Genomic DNA, 25,987 nt, shown 5'->3' on the forward strand with positions numbered 1-25,987 from the left:
ACTGTCACGCCCTGGCCTATAGGCTGACGCTAGCCAAGTTTGGAGAGGGCTGAGCTTCAGCTTCACGTGTTGTTCCATGTATGTACTTTCCTCCATGTGGCCGAGGAGCTTCAAGCAACCCCTTGCTGTGGAGGCGGGTACCGCTTGAAGCTTTGCATTATGTCTGTCATTGAAACTATGAAAACTAGGGGAAACACTTGTGAAGGCAAGCGACCACAGTTCCAACGACCATCACTGGTGGTAAGAAGGAACTGAAGAGGCAGTGGGTTGGCAGGGAGCTATTATTCACTGCCATTAGGGCACCGCTCCAGGGGGCTCCACAGCTGACCCAATGGGTGCTGCTAGGGGAGAAACCTGCCAACGACTGTGCACGCGGCGTACACACACCTAATTGGAATCAACATGAGCAAGCACTCGAAGAAGAACACAATGATTTGTGTATTTACATAAAAGACATGGTGTCCCATTTATGCTGTTGCAATTCCTCTCAAAACAAGGTAGAGCTCAGCATATAAAACGATCATGCACTTGCCTGATGGACTTAAAGTACCTTATTGGGATGCCTCTTCTAAATTCTCCACTATCAGTTCTCAAGTCTCTGAGACACAACACACACTAAACTACAGTTTTGAACATAAACTTGAAATACAACGTTCTCTATTCTAGTACTCCAGTCAAAACCTGATAAATCAGGCTAGCCATGCAGTGATCTTATCCTTTCTGACTCTTTAATAAATCGAACCTTGTAAGTTCACACTGTTGGAAGTTGTCACTAAATGAAATTGTGACCTTATCCGATGCGTGAACTTATCCTGCTGACAACTACATTTATTGTGTGGATAAGAAAGCAAAAAAAAAAAAAAAAAAACCCACGACTTTTGATAATTGTGATCTAGGCCATATGTAACTTTAACATATGGGATCTTTTTGATGTTCCATTAATGATTGGCTATGATCAGACCCTCTACTCAGAGAAAAACATTCTCCATAGGTAAGTGCCAGGGACACTGGAAGACAGTATTAAAAGTGCATGAAGAGGTACTGGGTGACAGCAGTGAATCAGAAGCTATTAGCCTAACACAAAGAGCTTTGAATTAGCTTGTAATTGCACCGGAAAAGATAACATAATGGAGGTGGCAAAATAGAAACATTCCCTTTTCACAGGATTCATTCAGTAGCTGAAAACCCTAAAACAAGTAACTGGAAATCTATGTACTGGTAACCTAAAGCATGCTCAGTCACAGCACTCCTTGATGAATGCATAATACGCCCGTTTGCCATACCGACTGGAAGTTACCATAACTAATGCTGAAGAACATCAGTTGATAAGGTTATTAATAGAGATATGATATGAAAATGCCCAATTGTCTGTTACAGTGTTTGTCTGTCAAGTACTAAATATATTGTTACTTAATTCAGTTTAAGTATGAAAGTTAGCTCACACTTCTCCATAACTGATAGCACCGTATTCCATTCTGAAGTGTATTAGCTCTGGAAACAGGTGACTTGGCAGGTGTTACAGTTGGATCTATTTCACAGCACTACAAAATCTACTGTGGGATATGTACAGCTGCTGTGGCTGTCACATTAGAAACGGTCTTACATACACATGAGGAAGGGTCACACTAGGGTTCAAACAGAACCAGGCTAAATCACGATTGATCCTTTTTAAAAAACAAACTGAAGTTACATTCCTAAGAAAAGTACACTGACAACTACTAGTATATTACATACCTATTAACCCTGACAACTTTCCTTCACCCTGGTGATGCCCCCACAATCCTGCTGACCTAATGGTTAGGGAGAAAACAATGAAAGTGCTTCTATTTCCCCATGTAAAGTATCCTCACACCTTCTTGTCAACTGTCTGAAATGGGCCATCTTGATTATCACTACAAAAGTTTTTTTCTCCTGCTGATAATAGCTCATCTTAATTAATTAGCCTCTTAGAGTTGGTATGGCAACTTCCACCTTTTCATGTTCTCTATATGTATATATATATCTTCTTACTATATGTTCCATTCTATGCATCTGATGAAGTGGGCTGTAGCCCACGAAAGCTTATGCTCAAATAAATTTGTTCATCTCTAAGGTGCCACAAGTACTCCTGTTCTCTTTTTTCCATAATACATATACTCTTGCTGCTGCTTATCTGCCTTTAGTACCATCATGGCCACATCCATTCTCTCTCTCACTCACATAGCTCCTGCAGGAGGAGGGGGAAGCATATTTGCTCATGTACTTCCTTCCCCTATTCTGTAAGAGGCTCTCATCCTCCACAATATGAGCCCCAGGAAGCAAAGGGAGTGAAAGAACATGTCAGGGAGCGGGTAGGGAAAAAAACAGGTAGAGAGAGCCTAGGAAGTGTGTTGCGGAAAGCATAGAAGGGGAGAAAAAGGAGATGGATAGAATCAGGAGAGAGAGAGGGTGCCTGGTGAAGGTGTAAATGAGGGGAGAGAAACTGGGCTTGGTGAGGGGTGAAAGGGAGCCCCTGGAAAACAAGGAGATTGGGGGACAGAAAGAGTGAGCTGCATTTATGAAGGGGGAACGCGTAGGGAGTAGAAGGGGCAGGAAGAAAGAGCCTGAGTAAGGGAAGACAGTGTTTAAGAAGTATGGGAGTGAGGGAATGCATATATACATATGTATGCAAAATAAATGTGTGCTTGTCTGTCTGTTTGGCCATCCATATAGGAACATACTTAACTATTCTTACTGCCCACGAATTAACGTATTAGTCAAAATATGTGTAAGCTGTTTTAATTACCCTAAACTAAGCCACCAAATATACAAATATTTCCCTGCCTAGCATCTTAGCTGAACTCTGATTAAACCAAATTCTTGGCGAAGTGTACCTAGGTTATGACCTCCAACAATAGTTTACTTAAGGCATATATCTGAAATTATAATTTTTCTGAAAGTTTTACATCTCTGAAACCTTCAGAAATTCAGATTTCTACTATATTTGAAAAATATAACTACTTTACACTTGTTGATATACAATAAAATCAATATAAGTGAAGGAAATAAAAACTTTACATTTATAGCATACTTCAGATTCAGATAATCTCAAAACTGTCTACACTCACACAAAAAAGTGAGTTTACTTGGTCACCACTGAGATGCAGCCACCTCTGGGGTGAAACATGACAACCATGTTGCACCAGCAACATAACAGTTTTGAAAGAGGGAAAATAAAGCAAAGCATCTCCAGCTGCAAATATTAATGCAGCTCAGAGCATGCCCCTACTCTGGTGAAAATTCCATGTCAATTTTAAAATTACTACAAATTCTCAGGGCTTTTGTTTCATATCTCACTTCAAAGACTCCAAACAGCAGAGAAGTTGACATAGATACTGCTACACCATATATTAATAATCATCCATCAGCTGTGTCAATACAATCAATTTTAGGGCTGGATCCGAACCATTTCAAAAGCACTTCTTAGCTGTCAAAATCAGAAAGGAAGAGGAACTGCTGAAATTATGAAAATTGCTGGCTAGAGTTTGATCAACCACTTGAGTGCAGCAGCCTCTTTTATCGCTGTAAAGGGAATATTTTCTTCATTTGGACAGTTTTGTTCAGTTTTGAGAAATCCACTCAAAGAAGGAAAAGTAAGAAACATAGACATTCTAGTCTAAGGAAAGAACCAAAATCATACAGCAAATGAAGATGTTTATACCAAGAAAACCTGATAATCCTAATGAATAACAAAGATCAGTTCAGCTGTTTCAAAGTCATTACAGTCAATTTATTTTTTCTTAATCAATTACTTATAATGTGATACATGGTTTACGAGCAGTAAAACCTCTCTTACTGAACAGAGACTGAAAGTATTGCAACTGGGAGAATGGCAGTTATCTTAGGGTACATTTCATACCATTCTGCCAATTTTATTCATAATGGGTAAAATCAATGGGAAAGTCAAAGACACTTAGGTTCCTATGTCTCTATGGTGCTTTTGAAAATGTTATGCAATGTTTTTTTAAAAAGGACACATGTACCACAGTACTGGCCATATTGTGTCCTTGCTGAGGCCAGTGCACCCCAGGGATGAACCTGGGGGCACTGTACCTCAGGGAAGAACAAAGCCTCACAGATCTGGCCATAACATGACGCAGGATAAGTACATGCCTTGCACCACCTCTTAGAAGGGGACAGCATGTATGTATTCCCTTCTGCACCCAATAAGCTCTAATGAATCTCATGGAAAGGAACTAGAACCATGGCCCTGACTCTTTTGGCCTGTCTTCAACCCCAGAGAGCACTGGCAAGGAGCAGATGCTGCACTCAGAAAAGAACAGGGACTAGAGCTGTAGATGGTCACAGCACAGGAGGCACCTGTGCAAGAGCTAGTCACATTCTGACACCAGGTATGTCAAGCATCCTCCTCTGATGACGACAATTACACAGACATGCAATGCGTGGTACACAGATTCATCATAACTGGGGCCCTACCAAATTCACGGCCATGGAAAACGCGTCACAGACTGTGAAACCTGGTCTTTTGTGTGCTTTTACCCTATACCAGACAGATTTCATGGGGGAGAACGGTGTTTCTCAAATTAGGGGTCCTGACCCAAAAGGAAATTGCAGGGGGGTCCACAAGGCTATTTTAGGGGGGCTGTGGTATTGCCACCATTACTTCTGCGCTGCTGCCTTCAGAACTGGGAAGCCGGAGAGTGACACCTGCTGACTGAGGGCCCAGCTCTGCATGCAGCAGCATCTCTGCCTTCAAAGCTGGGCTCCCAGTCAGCAGCTGCTGCTCTCCAGCTGCCCACTCTGAAGACAGCACTGCCGCCAGCAGCAGGGCAGAAGTAAAGGTAACAATATTGCAACCCCCCCGCAATAATCTTGCAACACCCCTCCATAACTCCTTTTGGGGTCAGGACCCCTACAATTACACCACTGTGAAACTTCAGATTTAAATAGCTAAAATAATTAAATTTACGATTTTTTAAATCCTATGACCGTGAAATTGACCAAAATGGACCGTGAATTTGGTAGGGCCCTAATCATAACTGAACGACTGAAGTGAGGAATCCATTCAGCTAAATGATTATATATCACTTTTAGGCTTTTTCAGCCTTTGAGACAGATGGTTAAGTTAAGATGTAGAGTTTAAATAGAAATGGACCACTGTTTTAAAGTCCTGATCCTGAGATGAATGATCCCAGAGTTCAGGAGTATATGGTTCCAGGGTTTTAGTTCAGCCTGCCATGAGAATCATCCCAATGGTAAAGGTGCTCAGATCTGGGGATCAAAACAGAATCAGATCCTGGGCCTATCTTCAAGTGTTGAAGTCTAAACCTTATCAAAGAAGAAAAAGAAAGTCTGGGGTTTATTTAATCATTCTATAAGATAGACTGGGGGATGAAAGTCAATCTCACTGTTCAAAGGGTGTGTTTACTAACTGCACAGAAACAACAAAAGTGAGGGTAGAAATGCTTAAGATAATATTTAGAAGTAACAGCAACCTGTGTTGTTAAAGACTCCTCACTGTGATTTCTCTTGTGAGGGTTAACGTAAACTCCACTTTTACATTGATACTTCAAACTGACAAAGAAGTTTCTCAATTATATTGTGACACTGTACAGACCCAGCGGGCAGAGTAGGTACTTTATCCCAGTTACATGTAGTTTGTGCAACATTGCTCCCCTCTCTCCAACACAAATGCACATGATATGGAAATGCCAGACTTGGCGAGAGCAGGCTCATGATATTACCGAAGAGGGTTTTCTTGATAAGATCATCTGCTGCTGGACTCTTGGGTTTGCGCCTCTCCTCAGCAGAGGAGCAGCTGCCCCTGATAAGTGTCCCTTTGTGTGGAGATTCTCTTCCGATATATGGAAAGACATTTCATCCCCATGCCTGTTTGTTTTGTTAGTTGCTTCATGTAACTAGAATACAACAACTGGTATGGTGCTTTTTGTGTAAAACACTAATAAAATGATGCACAGTTTTACAAACTAAGCACACATAGCTCAGGCTCACAGCTTCATTTTCCAAAAGAGAAACAATCCCGCACAAAGAAAGTTAAACACTTTGTCCTCACATGCACAAATCTTGCATTAAGAACTTTGGAATCCTTTGGGATGAAATGTGCTATTATTCTTTTACTACATACCTGTAAAATATTATTTACATGTTATTATAAGTAATATGTAATGTATAAATGTTTGTTGCACTAGGACACATTTTCATTTTTTCTTACTTTAAAAAAAAAAGTCTGGTGTCAAGATACTCTGCCATATCGTAAGCATGGTGCTTGGAAGCCACATAATACTCTTAGCTTAACATAGAAATTTATCAGTGTTAAACTTTAAAAAAGACTTATAATTAACATTCTGGAATGTTTAAATGTATCAAAATGTACTGAAAAATATTCCATTTAGCACTGAAAGTCAGAGCAATGAGGTCATCTCTCAGTGTATATATGGAGTCTTCTCAGTTTACGGTACTTACACTTAGAGATAAAAGGATCTATTTTCATCTCTCATTTGTGTATCAGAACAGATGAATTTATTTGTTCACAAACAGATGTGCATGTTCAGAACTGTGAGTATACTGCTTTGATATTGACTTCCAACTCCCAGAACACATGACTGGACAACCAAAAATATAAATTTAGCAGAGAAACCGATGCTCCAATATTTTTTTCCTCTTTAATTTGTATAAAGTACTAAAGCTTTCTGAAAGAGACTCAGTACCAAGGAAAAAGAAAAATTCCAAAGAAGGAGCTAACTGCATCAGAGTTTAGTATGGCCATGCACAAAATCTAGTTACCATCGGTCCCAGTGGAGAGAGGGGCTAAGATAAAGGGAAATTGAATGCCATGCTCCAGTGTATGCATTCTGTATACAGTTCCATCCATTATAAGCATAATTTATATGAAAAGTACAATTATTGTAAATAGAGATGAATGTAGTATAAATATAATGTACAACACCAGAATTTAAATTAATCATTTATTTTCACTTGCTGGGGATGGCCAGACAAAACAGACACATGGCTCCGCACTGCTCCAGCACTCATGAGTTATGTGCTTATCTACAATTTCTATGATGAAGTACCAGCAGTGGCCAACACAGCTTTTTCCCACCCTCACCTGGCAAGGAGATTGTGATGGCTTCTTTTGGATACAGATTGCATTACCCTTATATTTGCCTTTAATACCTCAATTTAGACTACTGCTGTGCACTCTACATGCAGCTACACCTTAAATCAAACTTTGATGGTTGTGCAGAAAGACGCATGCACTTATTAAGCAGGGTATCTAACTATGGGTGAAATACACCCCTGTGCAGAGGGCTGGCGCAAGGCCTATGCACTACTTAAATGACACTATGAGGCTTACATAGCACTTAACTAGCACAGAGGCCTTGTGCCAGCTATCTGCATAGGATGAACTTGATAACACAAATAAACCCAGCCAAACCAACAAAACTATTCACATGAGTAAGAGAAAAATTCAGCTCACTGTGTGACCCTAAGTAAATTAGTTATTCACTGTGGGTGAGATTCGCAAAAGAGTGTAGTCACCTACGTCCAACATTTAGGCACCACTGGTCAGCTGCCACCTAAGCCTGTGGGTGCCTAAATCTTCGCTGTTAAAGTTCCCTTGGTGCCTACGTTTCTGCCAGAGAGCAAGTGCACAGCCATCTCAACGTAGGCACTCAGATTGCTATTTCATGCATAAGTCCCAGCGGGATCCTCAAACGAGGCATTCCCCAATGTATTTTGCCCGTATGGGCCCAATCTGGTTGATGTGCTCACACAAAATAGCTACACTCCTCTCTCTGGCATTTCCTACGTGCTAGTTTAGGTGGCTCCCGGCTCACCACGCTCAGTTTTTTGTGGAACTCATTCTTAGGCATCTAACTCTCTCCATACATTGTACAGAGAGTCTAGTACCCAAACCTGGGGCTGCGGTTTCTACTGGGAAGCAAAGGACGCAAAAGTTAGACACTGCAACACTCAGCATTGCAATGCCCAAGTCCCTAGGTGGATCTGGCCCTCTGTACCTCAGTTTACTTATCTGTAATGAGGAGTTTCACCAGTTTTGCAAGGCTTTGTAAAGCAATCTGAGACCCTTCGAAGAAAGGCATTACAAAAGTACAGCATTATCCTGAGTGATGGCAGAATGTACCTTTTTAATTTCTTCAGCAAATCCCCATGACTCCCAATGAGAAAACTCTATGTACCCAAGGCCTCTCTCTGTAGTTCTAATGTGCCCATATTATCATGCTATCTGAATGCCCAATTTGAAAAAGTAATTCAATTCCTCCTGCATGTTTTTTCCAGGTTATTTGTTAATAAAGCTAGCCAATTTCACAACTCACCCAGACCAGTCAGGAATCACTGAGATCTGGCTGGATGAGGCTGCAGGCCCTTTTTTTTTTTTTTTTGGCATGGCTGGTTCTAGCCTGGTATTCAGTAATTCATCAATTGTATGGAGAATGAAGAGGTAGCTGGGGTTGACAGGTGCATAAAGTGCTAGCTGTAAGACTGGAGGAGAAAGGCCATTGTTGTGATTTTTTTCATCCTACTTTAATTGTATAAGGTCCACTAAGGAGATATGTTTATTTGAGTATCCTGATATTTCTTGTGTCCCTAATTCTGGACCAAAGTATATGGTTTTGCTGTTGTATGTACCACCAAATGTAGTGGGGATGTTAAAGCTCAATTCTCTGAGTGGTGTCTAACATACCATTAAAGGTTTTTTAGATTATGTCCGCCATATAGCTTCATGAAAGTACTGGATGCAAGGATCTCAATTCATCTGAAATTAACCAGCTCTATAATTCCATGGGGTGGAGAACATTTTTAATCTTTGTGCAGTGTTAGATGAGTAAATATGTCCTAAAACCTATATTATCTACCCTAATACGAAACTTCCTTGAATTTGTGATTCTTGTGATAGGTTGCTATACTTATCTCTGATGTAAAGAACCATGGCTAAGAAGGTTGTACTATCAAGAACAATACTTTATTTGTACTTTTCAAGGATCAATCTCAAGATACTTTATGAATATGAATTAGATGAGTCTCACAACACCCTACTGAAGTATGTGAAATATGTAAATATTACTATATTCACTTTTTGGAGGGGAAATTGAGGCACAGAGAGGCTATCATTTTGAAACGTGTATGTCCAAAGTTAGGAACCTAAGTGCATGTTTGGGAACTTTTTTCGGAGATGCTGAACACTTGCAGCTCCCATTTACTCCCATGATTGGTACCTCTAAAAATCAGCCCACTTCTCTAATTGACTTAATATAGATTTTGGCTGAGAAGACTTGTGCAAGGTCTCAGAGACAGCAGCCAAGTTGGAAATAGGATTCCTGTCTTTCATTTCCCCTCTTTACCATGGGTCACAATGATTCTGTCAACATAAGAATTTCAGTTCTAGAAGTAGTAGAGTATTGCTGGAAAAATGCAGTAATCAAGTTAGTAGTGCCAAATGAGATGAAAAGAATGTCAAGGGGACACAAAATATATGTCCTTCGGAATGGTTTAGAGCTTCTTTCCTTTGGTTTAGAGTCCTGAGACACCTTATAGACTAACAGACGTATTGGAGCATAAGCTTTCGTTGGTGAATACCCACTTTGTCGGATGCATGTAATGGAAATTTCCAGAGGCAGGTATAAATATGCAAGCATATTGCCACTACATTAATCCGACGAAGTGGGTATTCACCCACGAAAGCTAATGCTCCAATACGTCTGTTAGTCTACAAAGTACCACAGGACTCTTTGCCGCTTTTACAGATCCAGACTAACACAGCTACCCCTCTGATACTTTCTTTTGGTTCTTTGTCAGCTAACTTAAATGTATAATAACTTCCTTCCCCACAATATGAAATACTACATTAGCCTCAATGAAATTCTGGATTTTGTGACAAATAATAAAGAATTATCCACCATCATTTAAGTGTCCTGTTTTTTTATTACATTCTTTTCATTCTTTGCAGTAGATTGAATCAAAGGGTTATTATTGAACTGAAAAAGTTTAAAAAAGAAAAAGTAATGTCAATTAATAATAACAATTCCTTCTTATCCTCTCTTGATGGAGTACTGTAGGGATATTAGAGCAGAAGTATAATTTGTTACTGAGTATTAAGCTTATTGAGTAACAAGGGTTAAGTACACAGCAAACAATCACAATGTAAGGCTGAAGGGTGACATCCCTAATTTCCTGGCTGGTAAAACTGGCAGCTTCCCAAATACAATGAATGAATGAATGAATTGATAAATAAATAAATAAATACTCCACTCTTCCTCCCCCTCTGCCCCCCATCCCCATTTAAAATGACATACATCAACACCTGGCTCTCCAGTGAAAAGAAGAGCTCCTTTTTAGCTGTGACTACAATTTCAACTTACTGTGTGATGTCTTTCAATTAATAACCACTCCTTTCCTTTCTTACAGACAGGAACTGTTTGCCAGACAGGAAGTCTAGGGTACATCTACACAACATTTTGGACCCAGTGGGAATGAGCCTCCCAGCTTCGGTTGACAGGCATGGGGTTACGGGGCTTGTACTAGTGCTCTAAACATACTGGGGAGACAGTGCTTTGAAGTTGTGGCTTGGTCTCTGCAGTCCACCCCGTTTCCTAGGCTTCAGAGCTCAAGCTCCTACCCAAGCCACCACTTCACAGCACTGTCTACACAGCTATTTCTACACTGCTACCATGAGCCCTGCTAGCCCAAATCTGTCAAATTGGACTGGAAGACTCACTCCCATTCACTCACTGTGCAGACATACCCTCAGAGTAGAGAATGTTTGGTTGGTGGCGAGTTTAAATTGGCATTAGATCTCTATACTTTTTTTTTATTTTTAAGAACAAAATTCGTCTCAGTTAACAGAATACATAATGCCTTAATTTAAAAGGGACCGGGGCAGACAAGCTCACTGTGTGCCTCTCACTCCAGTACCTCCAGAGAAACAATTAACTATAGGAGCTTCTTGTCAGAAAACAACTTCTTCTAAAGATGTAAAACACTCATGATTCACTATAATTACTGTACAAAGTAGGGTTTAAAATAATTGAAATGTTTTTTTCTTGTAGAGACTGACTGCCATGGAACAGTGGAACATCAGTGGAAAGCACATGGTTTTCAGAGACACAACATAGCTTATTCTGTACAGAAGAGGAAAACATACCTGCTGGAAGTAACTGATTAGTTACAAGAACTATGAAATAAAGGAAATAAGTGAAATAAAACTTAAATTTTTATTGATTAGGCATAGAAAGACAAAGCAATTGCTCTTCACTATTTGCAACAAGATGCACTGTAAAGAGAGGAGGCCAGTCCTATTCAACATATTCATAAATAATCTGGAAAAAGGGGCAAACAGTGAGGTGGCAAAATTTGCAGATGATACAAAACTACTCCAGATATTTAAGTCCCAAGCAGACTGTGAAGAGCTATGAAAGGATCTCACAAAACTGGGTGACTGGGCAACAAAATGGCAAATGAAATTCAATGTTGATAAATGCAAAGTAATGCACATTGGAAAACATAATCCCAACTATACATATAAAATGATGGGTCTAAATTAGTAGTTACCACTCAAGAAAGATCTGGAAGTCATTGTGAATAGTCCTCTGAAAACATCCACTCAATGTGTAGCAGCAGTCAAAAAAGTGAACAGAATGTTGCGAATCATTAAGAAAGGGATAGATAGTAAGACAGAAAATATCATATTGCCTCTACATAAGTCCATGGTGTGCCCACATCTTGAATGCTGCATGCAGATGTGGTCGCCCCATCTCAAAAAAGATATATTGGAATTGGAAAAGGTTCAGAGAAGGGTAACAAAAATGATTAGGGATATTGGACAGCTGCCATATGAGGAGAGATTAATAAGACTGGACTTTTCATCTTGGAAAAGAGACGACTAAGGGGGGATATGATAGAGGTCTATAAAATCATGACTGGGGTGGAGAAAGTAAATAAGGTAGTCTTATTTACTCCTTCTCATAACACAAAAACTAGGGGTCACCAAATGAAATGAATAGGCAGCAGATTTAAAACAAACAGAAGGAAGTATTTCTTCACACAATGCACAGTCAACCTGTGCAACTTATTGCCAGAGGATGTTGTGAAGGCCAAGACACTAACAGCGTTCAAAAAAGAACTAGATAAGTTCATGGAGGATAGGTCCATCAACGGCCAATAACCAGGATGGGCAGGGATGATGTCCCCAGCCTCTGTTTGCCAGAAGCTGGGAATGGGCGACAGGGGATGAATCACTTGATGATTACCTGTTCTGTTCATTCCCTCCGGGGCACCTGGCATTGGCTACTGTCGGAAGACAGGATACTGGGCTAGATGGACATTTGGTCTGACCCAGTAGGGTCGTTTTTATTATCTATTGAGGCCAAATTCATGTCTGATATCACTCCACTGACTAGAGGAATTAATATGGTCCAAGGAATTTAAGTAAGGGATTTGCATTGAGGCAGGATGTCAAGATGTTTAATCTCATAAAAAGAATTCTAAAGGATATGCCATAACAAATCAATATTACACACAAATACAAATTAAAAGAATATTACTAAGGTTGAAAAGCTAAGTGCTCAAAGGTTAGAAAATAACAGGATTAAGGATGCCTGTGAAACCTTAATTTGCCCCTCTTATGTCTGTTCATTACAATATATTCTTGAATATGTTTATTTTAATTACATGACACCATATTTTTTTCCACAGGACCCCTGCCTCATTCATTGCAAAGTATGGACAGTTCTCAGTTATAGAGCAGCTGTTCCATATTTTCTTTCATCCTCATTATTCAGTGTGTGACTCTAGGCCTTACTTACTGCACAGTATTCAAACCTGCTCTGAAGACAGAATTATTAATTTCCACACGGGTGCTCATCACACAGTATCTGAGTGCTTCACAATCATTAATGAATTTGTCTTCACAACATCTCTGTGAGGTGTGGGTGTTGTATTATCCCTATTTCACAGATGGGGAGCTGAGGCACAGAGAGATTAACGTCAAAATATTCCACTAACTTTGGGTGCCCAATTTGAGACACCCAGGGCCTGATTTTACAGAATACTTAGCTTTATATAGCACTTTATATGTTCAAAGCACAATTCCCACTGACATCAGTTGCATCCCAACATTTCTGCAAATCAAGTTGGGCACCCAGAAAATGAGGCAGGCAGGTATCAGGCAATGCCTAAATATATTAATTTCATTTTCCCCCACTTGCACGTTTACATACATTTTACCATAATGCAAAGTACTCTCCCTAGATACTAAAATAGACCACACGAAAGAGAGATCCTCTAACCACAAATTGAGCCACCCTGGATAACTTCTTCCAATTTCTACTCATTAGTAGCCAGGAGCACCAGTGTAATATCTGTTAAATGAGTGAGACCACCTCAATCCACAATAATCTCAATTTCTGGATGACTTTAAAGTGGAGTCTCATATAGAGAAAATTACAGCAATCCAATGCCTGTGTGAAGAAGGTGTGGACAACCATGGCAAGGTCCTCATCTGGGAAAGAAAAAAACAAAGCCCCAGCCCTCTTGCCAATAGCAGAAGCTTAAGAAAATGTGTGAAAATGATTGTATTTGGAATGTAATCAGTTGTTTGGCCAAACAGAAAAAAGCCTCCCCTACTTCAAGCCCCTTTTCAAAATAGATTTCTGGTTTGAATCCTTTGAAAAAAGACCAAATTATCTCTAAGTAATATCAGCACACTTTGCACTATTGTGTCTGAACTAGAATGAAAGCTCCTGGAGATAGCAACCAAGTCTCATTTGCACACTGATGGCATTTGAAAAATAGTAATACCAATGCAATAAACTATAGATACATTATAACAGAAAGGTTAATGAAACCTTAATGGCGAACAATATGGATACCTAAGAAAGGTGGGGATAGAAAAGTGTTTTCTTCACTGATAATTGAGAGTAGCTTCACAATGTGGAGATCTGGAGCAATGATTTAACTATGGATCTGATATTGTAGGTTAGTCTCACAAAATTGTAACTAGGAAAAATGCAGAGTAACAGCAAGTCATAACTCTCAAGTTAAACTGAGGGCCTTAAGGAAATTTCATGTTCAGAAACATTGTACAGAGTTAAATAGTTGAAGGAAGAAATGAAGCATAATGAATGATGCATCCAAACATTAAGACTCACACCTTGGAGAATAATTTCATTATGTAATACTATTTGAATAAGAGCTTTATATTGCCTTCATACTTATGATACCGTAAGAAAATATTAGATATTCTAATTCTGGTTACACTTTTAAACTTATGTCCTCTTGTTATGTATTTACTAAATAAAATATTGATTGGTCAATAAATACTTTGAATCTTAGGACAAATCTAATTTCCTTGGTCAGTATAGGACTCCAAATTATAGATAGATTGTATAATACCAAAAAATCTCTCTGCATCTATGAATGCAACATAAATGTAGCACAAGTGAGAAAACTATTCATTCCACACACAAAAACCCACCTTTCCCCCCCCCCCACACACACACTCTCACACATGTATATAGGCACAGAAACTTTTGCGGATTAATTATACAATCTATCCATAATGGAAAGAATGTATATATGTGACTACAGGGAGCTTAGAAATTAAATTCTTCATCTACCAAATATGGCCACTGCACCAGCATGTTAAATTATCTGTCCTGTGTTTGTGTTGGTTTCTGCTTATGATGTTTAATAGAAATAGGCTAATTTCACAAATCAGGTCAAATAATAGACTTATTACAAAGGTAGCATAGAAATGCAAATAAATAAAAATAACCAAAATCTTTGGTTGCCACATAATACTTTGTCATACACTGTCACAATTAAGTTTCAAGGGAGTATCTGAGAGAAGAGACAGATATGCATCTCAGAGGAAGGCTGGTCTGGTGGCTAACATACTATACTGGGACTTGGGTGACCTGGGTTCAGTATGTTGGCTCGAACTCTACTTCCTATGTCACCTCTGGTAAATCTCTTAATCTCTCTGTCTCCACTCTAGTAAAATAGAAGTAATAACACTCTTTCTCCCATCCTTTGTCTACCTTGTCTATTTAGACTGTACGTGTGTTGTGGTAGGGAGTGTTTCCTATTATCCATATGTACAGTGCCTAGCACAATTGGAACCCATTCTCAATGGATTCTAGATGCTACTGTAACACATGTGATAAAAAAATACATCCTGACATTCCAGGAAAGATGCCCACATAGAGTGCACTATATCTGATTTATCCTCTGGCAACTAGCCTTACAATGGAGTTTTGATTATGCTTTGTAAACATTCCTTACATCATTTTTTCAGTGTGACCAAGCAGCAATCAGTCCCATATTATCTGAACATAATGAAAAGGTAGCCATGCTGGTATTGTTCTATTAAAAAAAACCAGGATCAGGATCATTTTCATATAAACTGATAGTTTCAATCATTGCCCTCATTACATAGTTTTAGGAGTCATCCGAAATCAAACAGCACTTATGTTTATGTTCATGTATAGATTTGCTGTATTATCTAGAACAGTTGATGAAGTGCTTTCCTTTTGACTCAGTGACATTAACAAAATGGTGAACAATAACATTCTATATCATAACTATATGGTGAACATGCAGTGTAATTGCTGTAAAATGTCACATGTAACCCAAATGAGAAAAACACTGCCCCCACAAACCACGTATTTCCTGCTATTGAAACATATTAGAAGCCTAAATGTTGAGGTCACTCCTAATCTTGGTATGGACACCTGGACCTAAGAATATCCAACCAGCATTATCTTCAGTTGAGCTAAAGCCAACTCTTGCTGTCATTTCAGGGCAAGAATGTCTTGTATCTTGCTTCCCAGCGTAGCTCCTATAAAGGGCTATCCATTGCCTGTTTTTAGAATAATCCATTTAAAAATCTCCTGACAAAAAAACAATGACGACACATGCAACAAAATGACTGCTCTGACGTTGGACCTCACGGCCAACATCTCTTCACATTTTCACACGTCTGACAGAAAATCAACACCTATTCCAAGTAACATGCAGGTAGGAAGAGGCAGCCAATCAATACCAAAGTTGTGCATTCAAGATTCAGTACTGTCAGACATTTCTCTTTAGTTGTTCACATTTTTTGCATTTACAGAGGATTCTGAAAAATATTTTTTTTCTATTTTTGGCATTACCTACATCCCATAATATAGTACTATCATACCAACAGTGTATCTTCTGTACCCATAAAGCTGTGTTTTCATGGGGGAAGGGACATACTACATCACATCTGTCTTAAACCAAGAAAGCTTGGTACAAGTAGTGCAGAATTTAAAAGCGTTACACAACAAAGATACCTCTGTCTAGCAAAACCATTATTTCACTGAGAGATATGATACTATCCTTAGAATGGCAATAAAAAAGTACATTACATCCTGCACTATACATAAAGAACAGTTAGAATGAAAAATTTGTTGTATGACATCCTTGTGATGTTAATAATATGAACAGATTAAGACAAGTGGATGGACTTGGATGGTCATCAGAAGAAAGAAGGCCATGTGTGCTAGTCTGGGATGTTGATGTCATGCTACTTGAATTCATCAATACACATGCCACAAAAATGCATCTGATGTGATGACACTCAAATATGCTGGTGAGATGGGTTATCCATATTGTCCTTGCAAACTATTATTTATCAATACAGTACCTCAACAATTTTGATGTCTAAAACATGCAACACATTCAGACAATGGATGCCAAGCAGTGGAAAGTGAATTTCTATTGCCACGTTTTTCCTAGAATCATTCTCTGTTCATGTGAGCCAGAGCAGAGCAGTATGTGCAAACAAAAATATTTTGTCACTAACTAAAAGTAAACGAGATACAGCATTTAGAACATACACCCTTGGTGCCTGAAATGGATGTTTGGTCAAGATGCTGCAGAGTACCATGCTGAGGTGATGTATTTATACTCTTCAGAAATTATGTGATTTAGATAATCATTCTGAAGGGCTATGTAATTTTATGAGCAATGCTTATTTGCTTCTGCACCCATTCATTCATTCATACATATTTTGATAAGGGGCAATACAGCCAAGATGTAGTTCTGACAGAAACACAAAAGAGGTGCTGAGGGATCTGCCTACAATATAGTGAGATTCCCAAAGTTATCAACACCCTGATTTTGTTCAGAAAATAACTTGAAGAGCAGCTGGAATGAGAGATGGAAGACAGAGTTGTTGCATCTTGTAACACCATGATCCAACATGCCTCACCTTTCTTTTTTGACTAGTGCATTATGTATGGAATTTACTTTGGCCTAGTTGTGATTGATATGGGTCACTGGAATGGTTTATCCAATTTTACACTTTTCAAACCTATGCCTTAACAATATGACAATTATTCAATTTTGATTATATGGGAAGAATTTGATACTGCATTGATGATATAAGAAAGTGACTATAATTTACATTAAGAAACATGTTTTCTCAATTTTCGCTAAAACTGCTTTATACTCAGCCAGAGAAATATAAATTAAACCAACATGCAGCCATCTCTACCTTTTATTGGCTACTGAACACAATCTGAAAGGTGAGCAGGTAAGAGTGAGCTAAAAAAAACTCATGAGGACATTCGTTAGAGAAGTTGCCAACATTTTCTTTTGGGAACTGGTTTTATAGTTCCACTATTGTACAGGACATACGGAATCCTTGGAGACGCATGATACTTGGAGTGAGATTATTCATAGATCTTAAATTGGGAAGCCTTGTAGCTGTTCAGAGCTTCCTAATTTAGCCCACAACATTCATTACTCCTAATTTAGCCCACCTACATTCATTACTCACTTTGAGGGAAGATTGCCAGTTGAAGAGTAACATATTGGAAATTTTTCCCACGTGCCCTCAGTATCATTCACACATTTTTTGTTTCCTTCAGACTTTGCTCCAATATTATGCAAATCATCAAACTGTATGCCAAGGTGTATTTTTTCGCACATGCTACACTTCAATGATACCAACCTTGATGAAAAAGTTAGAGATTAAAATATGGCTGATCCATTCATGTGCGTTGTTCATTTTTGTGTCCAAATGACACAAAGTGAATGTTAGATGCACTGGGAGATGACATGCCAATACTGTTTGTTGATGCTGTACTTCCAGAGTAGGCATCATCTCACCAGATATGGCTCCTACATATTTGTATTTTAGTAGGTATTTGATTTTGAGGTCTAAAATTGGGCCCAATATATTTGTGTATTTCAGAGCTTGTCAGTCTTTTCAGATATATTATGAAAAACATAGTTGCAACTCTCTGCCCAGAAACCATTTGTAACAGACTGGGAAGTACATTCTTGTGTTTGTTTCTGCCAAATGGCTAGTAACCCATCATTCTGTGGACTCATAGCAAACACAAAGAAGAAGAATGTGAAGATATGTACAAATGCGCTCTGACCGTGACAGAAAGTATGGGTGGTTACATGCCTACTTAAGCCCCTGCATATGTATAGACATGACCATTTGGTGTCAGTTTTATCAGGATTCATGCAGAGCAGTGGTGTCCAGAATGCATAACTCTGATATACGACTGGTAGAACTGTTAAACTTATTAGCACAGGCTAATAGACAAGTCTGGCATCCAGAGCTGTGGATCCAGAACCTTTTGTGATCACTGAATAAAATGTGCCAAAACAACTGACAAAGTTGTAAGCAGATTGTGAACACAACTCAAAGAACACAACCTGTCACACCAAATATTTTTATCATTTTATTTAACAAAGAAACTTTGTTTAAACATGTAAAAGCAAACAGGTGGCTATTTCCATTAGTGTTTCATGCATTAGCACTTCATGAAGAACATTTTGGCTACTAAACTGACATTTCTAGATAATCTAGACCAGCGGTGGGCAACTTGTGGGCCGTGGGCTGCATGAGGTCCGTTAGGGTAATCCGCTGGCGGGCCGCAGGACGGTTTGTTTACATTGACCGTCCGCAGGCACCACCGCCACTTCCCGCAGCTCCCATCGGCCGGGAATGGCAAACTGCGGCCACTGGAAGCTGCGGGCAGCCGTGCCTGCGGACGGTCAATGTAAACAAACCATCCTGAGGCCCGCCAGTGAATTACCCTGACGGGCCAGGTGCAGCCCGCGGGCCGCAGGTTGCCCACCACTGATCTAGACTGCTTGTCCAGAATTGATAGGCACATCTCAGTAAACATTTTTAACTACATGTACTTCAATAAGATCCAAAGATCCCAGTTAGAACTGAAGTCCCTTGATTCTAGTTACAAGCACATAGGAAGAAATAGGAAGACCCTGCCCCAAATAGCTTTCAGTCAAAATTAAGACAAGAATCACAAGTGAAGGCTACAAAACAATGGAAGGAAAAGAGGGTGGGAGGAGCATGAAGGTGACAGAATTAAGATCACACTGCTATATAAAAGTTATATATGAAGCTAATCCAAAACTCATCAAAGTCAATGTTAAGACTCCTATTGACTTCAATAGGTTTGGATTAGGTCATACATGTACAACTTGATAGTTACTTGGAATCATTTCACAGTATTTTTTTTTTAAATCAATAAATATCAGCTATCCTGAACACGATCACCCCTCAATCTAGCCCTCATTAGTTTGCTAAATTCTTGTAGGGCTTACAGCAGAGGTGAGTTTTGACAAGGCATTTGGAGAACAGGGGGGAAGGAGCCGTAAAGATTAGCTCAAGGATAGCACATTTCATGCAGATAGAAATGGACACCAACAGTTACAATATTCTTCTTTAAATTATAAAACCCAAAGTGTTCACCAGCATCTGCAGCAATTTTTTCTGGAACACCTAGGGAACATAGTTACAGGCTCTGCAAAGGAAAATATGAAGGGAATTAGTAATAATCTGTAGTTTAAATTACATTCCATTTTCTACATTAGGGCCTCAGATTGCAAGTCTACCTCACATTGAATGGAGGGAAGTAACCAAGTGAGGTCAATGGGACAGATTTGTTTTGGAAACCAGTATGTTTTTGAAGAATATTTAAATTGTAAGGGCCAGATTCGGCTTCAATCTGATGTCTGTGGAATTATTCCAAATTTACAATCGTGTTTCTTAGCGCCAGATGTGTCAGCGGCTCTAAGTCGTTTTATTTTTAAAGTTTTTTGGCACAGAAACAGGTTTTACAATTTTTAAGGCCACTATTAGTTTGTCATATATACTTTTATTTCCACCCCATTCCCTAGTGGCCTAGCCATTTTCCCTAGCATTCAGCCTCCTTTAGAGATAGTGAGCCTGATTCACCACTGTATTGCTTCGGACTTACATCCACAGAAAACTGTAACAACACAGTGATGGATCAGACTCAGGGTGTCTTGTCAAGGTTCTTTTCACCTCCATGGTGCTATTGGCTTGGAGGAGGGAGAAATCATGTTGTGGTATGCTATCCTGTCAGTTGCTAGATCTGACTAGCCTTCATGTCTCCTCTTAACACTACTACAGAAATGGGAATAGACACAGTGAGAGTGATCATGGGGTAATACTCAGAAGAATTGAAAGAAAATTCTGCAAGTGACAGGTAAACAAGACAGCGTTCTGCCTTCCTGGAGCCAAGACATAACGCTAAGATTAGATAGGCTTCTGAAAAGAACAGGCAAGGATCCATTGGTGATGGTCCACATAAGCAAAATGGCACTGTGTCATGGGATATCTTGCAGACAGTAGATGTCTGCCAGGGAACTTGGAAGCATTCTGAAAAAGAATGTCCAAGTGATCTTCTCTGAGATCGTTCCTGTCCCATACGTGAAGGGAGACAGAAGACCAAAGATTCTGGAAGTGAACCACTGGCTAGGTAAGTGGTGGAGTGTGGAGAGTCAATGGTTATAATCTATTTAAGAAGGATTGAATGGGGAAAAGGGGAGGGGAGTGACACTGTACATCAAAAATGGCATTCCCTGTTTCCGAGTCAATGACAACACAGAAGAAAATGATCTTGAATGCTTATGAATCAATGTCATAACAGATAAAGATGGGGTATTGGCTGGTGTCTGCTACAGACCACCAAATCACACTAGGGAACAGGATGACTGCCTCCTTACACACCTATCTATAATGTGTAAGAAAAAAAAAGCTGCATGATCATGGGAGACTTCAATCTGAGTAACATATGCTGGAGGTCTCATGCTGCCAATATTAAAACATCATCAGAATTTCTAAACATTATAGATAATAATTTCCTGACTCAAAAAGTGTGGCAGGCAAAATGGTGGAATTCTTTATTATACCTTGTCCTAACAGATAAAGAGGACCAGATCACAGAAATAAAAATGAATGGTATCTGAGGCAAAAGTGATTATGACTTAATCATATTTACAATGTGCAAGTTCAGACTAGTAATGTATGTACTTGGTGCTTTAGTGGGACCCGTTTCATAAAGCTGAAAACAACGATGAGCCAAATCATCTGGGAGGAAGAATTTAATCTGAAAAATGTGAATGATAATTGAGTATTATTTAACAACACTTTACTAGATGCCTGAAAAGCCACAATACAGGAAGAAGGCTTTAATGGTTAAGAAGGGAAGAGAGGGCAAATATATAACAAATTTATAACAAATGAAAGAAAAGGGAAGTTGACAGTAATGAATATAAATCAGAAGATAGAAATTGTACAAAATGGATAAGGGAAGCAAAAGAGAAATCTATGGCCAGCAGAGTTAAGGACAATAAGAAGGAGTTTTGTTTAGTATATTAGAAACAAAAAGAATCCTGACAATAGTATTGGTCCATAACTAGAATGAAATGGTAGAATTATCAATAATAATGCGGAAAAGTTGTATTTAATAAATATATCTGTTCTGTATTTGGGGAAAACAAAAGATGAAACAGTCTCATAATGTGGTGCTGATAACGCTCTTTCCATTCCACAAGTATCTCTGAAAGATGTTGAACAATATTTTTACATCAGCAGGTCTAGACAACTTGAATCCAAGAATTTTAAAAGAGCGGGCTGAGGATCTCACTGGACCATTAATGTTTATTTTCAATAAGTTCTGGAGCACTGGAGGAGTTCCAGAAGACTGGAAGAAAGCTAATGTTGTGCCTATTCTTAAAGGGGTAAATGGGATGACCCTGTTAATTATAGACCTGTCAGTCTCTGACTGTTCCCAGGCAAGATAATGGAGCAGCTGATACAAGACAAATTAATAAAGAATTAAAGGTGGGTAATGTAATTAATGAAAAGTAACCTGGGTTTATGGAATACACATCCTTTCAAACTAACTTGATTTTTTTTAAGAGATTACAAATTTGATAAGGTTAATAGGGTTGATATAACATTCTTAGACTCTATCTATCTATCTATCTATCTATCTATCTATCTATCTATCTATCTATCGGTATCAAGTGGAGTGCCCCAAGGGTCAGTCCCCGAGCCGGTTTTGTTCAATATCTTCATTAATGATCTGGAGGATGGCGTGGATTGCACCCTCAGCAAGTTTGCAGATGACACTAAACTGGGAGGAGAAGTAGATACGCTGGAGGGTAGGGATAGGATACAGAGAGCCCTAGACAAATTAGAGGATTGGGCCAAAAGAAATCTGATGAGGTTCAACAAGGACAAGTGCAGAGTCCTGCACTTAGGAAGGAAGAATCCCATGCACCACTACAGACTAGGGACTGAATGGTTAGGCAGCAGTTCTGCAAGAAAGGACCTAGGAGTTACAGTGCACGAGAAGCTGGATATGAGTCAACAGTGTGCCCTTGTTGCCAAGAAGGCCAATGGCATTTTGGGATGTATAAGTAGGGGCATTGCCAGCAGATCGAGGAACGTGATCGTTCCCCTCTATTCGAAATTGGTGAGGCCTCATCTGGAGTACTGTATCCAGTTTTGGGCCCCACACTACAAGAAGGATGTGGAAAAATTGGAAAACGTCCAGCGGAGGGCAACAAAAATTATTAGGGGACTGGAACACATGACTTATGAGGAGAGGCTGAGGGAACTGGGATTGTTTAGTCTGCGGAAGAGAAGAATGAGGGGGGATTTGATAGCTGCTTTCAACTACCTGAAGGGGGTTCCAAAGAGGATGGCTCTAGACTGTTCTCAGTGGTAGCAGATGACAGAACAAGGAGTAATGGTTTCAGGTTGCAGTGGGGGAGGTTTAGATTCGATATTAAGAAAAATTTTTCACTAGGAGGGTGGTGAAGCACTGGAATACTTTACCAAGGGAGGTGGTGGAATCTCCTTCCTTAGAAGTTTTTAAGGTCAGGCTTGACAAAGCCCTGGCTGGGATGATTTAGTTGGGGATTGGTCCTGCTTTGAGCAGGGGGTTGGACTAGATGACCTCCTGAGGTCCCTTCCAACCCTGACATTCTATGATTCTATCGACACACATAGACACATTTAGGCATTTGAATTGTTGCCACATTAAATGGATTTAAAACTAATTATCTGATGGTCTCAAATTGTAACAGTAAAGGGGAATCATCATCTACTGGGTGTGTTTTCAGTGAGGTCACACAGGGATTTATTCTTAGTCCTATGCTATTTAACATTTTTATCACTGACCTGAAAGAAAACATAAAATCACTATTGACAAAGTTTGCAGATGACACAAAAAATGAGGGAGTGGTGTATAATGAAGAGGACAGGTCACTAATTCAGAGTAATCTGCATTGCTTAGTAAACTGGGCGCAAGCAAACAATATGCATTTCCGTATGGCTATTCTTACAAGATGGGAAGCAGTGAATTTGAAAAAGATTTGGGGGTCGTGGTCAACAATCAGCTGAACATGAGCTCCCAGTGTGATGCTGAGGCTAAAAGAGCTAATGTCATCCTGGGATGCATAAATAGGGAAATCTCAAGTATGGTTAGAAAGGTTATTTGTCTCTATATTTGATACTGGTGCTACTGGAATCATGTGGAATCAAGAAGAATGTTGATAAACGGTTGAGTGTTCAGAGATGAGCCACAAGAATGATTAAAAGATTAGAAAACATGCATTATAGTAAAAGACTCAGGGAGCTCAATCTGTTTAGTTTCATAATGAAAAGGTTAAGGGGTGACTTGATTATAATCTTTAACTATTTATATGGGGAATAAACATTTAATGGGCTCTTCAAGCTAGCAGAGAAAGGTATAACATGATCCAGCGGCTGAAAGTTGATGCTGGACAAATTGAGACTGGAAATGAGGTGCAAATTTTTAATGGTGAAAGTAATTAACCATTAACAAGGGTCATTGTGGATTCTCCATCACTGACAATTTTAAAATCAAGATTAGATGTTTTTCTAAAAGGAATTATTTTGGGTAAGTTCTATGACCTGTATGATACAGGAGGTCAGACTAGATGATCACAACAGCCCCTTCTGGCCTGAAACCTATGAATAACTCTCCACAGTCTGCACTGTCCCCTTTAGAGGCCTATGTAAGCTTTGTACAGTGGCACACTTATAATATCTGTTCCAGTTTAAGAGATATTTACAGTTTCAGCACTAAAAATGGGGAAAACTACTAAAACCACTAATATATCTAGAATTAGAATGAACTTTTAAAGTAGACCCATTTGTTGTTGGTGTCATATGATCCCTGATGCACGTATAGGCACTTACCTACAATCCTCAGCTTCAATTTGCACATGTTGATGGTCATCATGTCCTGTGAAATGGAACAGCCAATGATTATATTTCCATGTACAAGAAGGTCACATTATATGCATTCAGCAACCAATACTGACATTATATAGACATTTGTAAGTAATTACCTGGTCTACCTTTGTTGACCCTCCAGAAATGCAGAAGTTTTTCTCCAGTACCTTCCATTTTGGTACTTCTGCCACTTTACTGGCAGTCCCAGATGAGAGAGGAATCTGATGTGCAGGCCTCCCTCAAGTTAACATGTTCTTTGGCCTCTCTCACATGAGTGTTAGATCCTGCACAAGTAAGGATGCAAAATATGTCTCAACCATAAATTATTTACAGTGTTACATAATAAATAATATATTTCCTATGTTCCCCTTTGCTGTGCAATGAGGCAATATCCAATCTGTGCCACTATTTCCGAAGAGGTGCATTCAAGTCCAAGTGATCATGATTTTGTACTGCCTCTTTCTCTCCTTTCAGATGTGTTTAAGGTCACAGAAATTAGACTTGGAAAAGATCTATTAAGTCATCTATTCCATTCACCTGCCAATACAGGACTGCTGCCTAGAACATTTTCTAGGGACATGCCTTGTCTTCATACAAAGGGGCAGCTCCCACGTCCATAGGGAGCCTACTATCTCACTGGCAGATATTTTTCTTGATTTTTGGCCTACTTTATTTCTTAATTTCAAATATATTCCTAATTATGCTTCTTTCTTTCACACTAAGTGATTCCTCATCTTCTTTGGGGTTCGCAGCCTTAATTTAGAGACTATATTGCAGACAATGACCAGACATTACTTAGGCAATGGCTAGCCATTATAGTAATTTCTTAGTTAAGCTACTGTATGCGTATTTCTTTCAGTCTTCCTGGATAAATCAGCCTCTCAGTCTCCCTAATCACTTTTGTTTCTCTTCTCTTAACCCTCCAGTGTATCCATATTTGATAGAAAGACAGCAGTTAAAGAGGTATGTGGGACAGAATGCAACATACAGTGTGGTCACATCAGAGTTGTACAGATATAGCATGATTCTTATGCCAACTGTATTCACACCAAAATAGCACTGGCTTTTTTCCCCATCAGGATGCATTACAATTTCTTGTCTCTTACAGCACTAATGCTCTTTTTCCATTATTTTTCCCTGGATGGCTTAGCTTATATTTTTCCCAAGATGAATCTCAATTTATTTTTCTAGATATTTAACCAGCCTTTGTACGTCCCTTTACATATTTCCTCTGTTTCAATCGTCCTTGCAACACTTCCTAATTTTGTGTCATCTCCAAATTTCATTAATGCGTTGTTTACGCTATCTACTAGTTCATTATCCATCTCAAATACACAACAATGAATTGTGGTTTATTAATTTCTATTTGCTTACAGT

General features: G+C 39.2%; 1 protein-coding gene and 1 long non-coding RNA gene across 5 annotated transcripts in view; one reads left to right on the plus strand and one right to left on the minus strand.

The window, feature by feature from the left end:
* The window catches only part of LOC119565555, a 38,164-nt gene extending 27,016 nt beyond the window's left edge, over positions 1 to 11,148 (plus strand). Inside the window, exon 3 of the long non-coding RNA XR_005224259.1 lies at positions 11,070 to 11,148. This is a non-coding gene — a long non-coding RNA (uncharacterized LOC119565555). The remainder of the gene's footprint in view (positions 1 to 11,069) is intronic.
* The window catches only part of ZFPM2 (zinc finger protein, FOG family member 2), a 440,899-nt gene that overhangs the window by 219,835 nt on the left and 195,077 nt on the right, over positions 1 to 25,987 (minus strand). The window lies entirely within an intron of this gene.

This window comes from Chelonia mydas, chromosome 2 (assembly GCF_015237465.2).
Source record: "Chelonia mydas isolate rCheMyd1 chromosome 2, rCheMyd1.pri.v2, whole genome shotgun sequence".
NCBI lineage: Eukaryota > Metazoa > Chordata > Testudines > Cheloniidae > Chelonia > Chelonia mydas.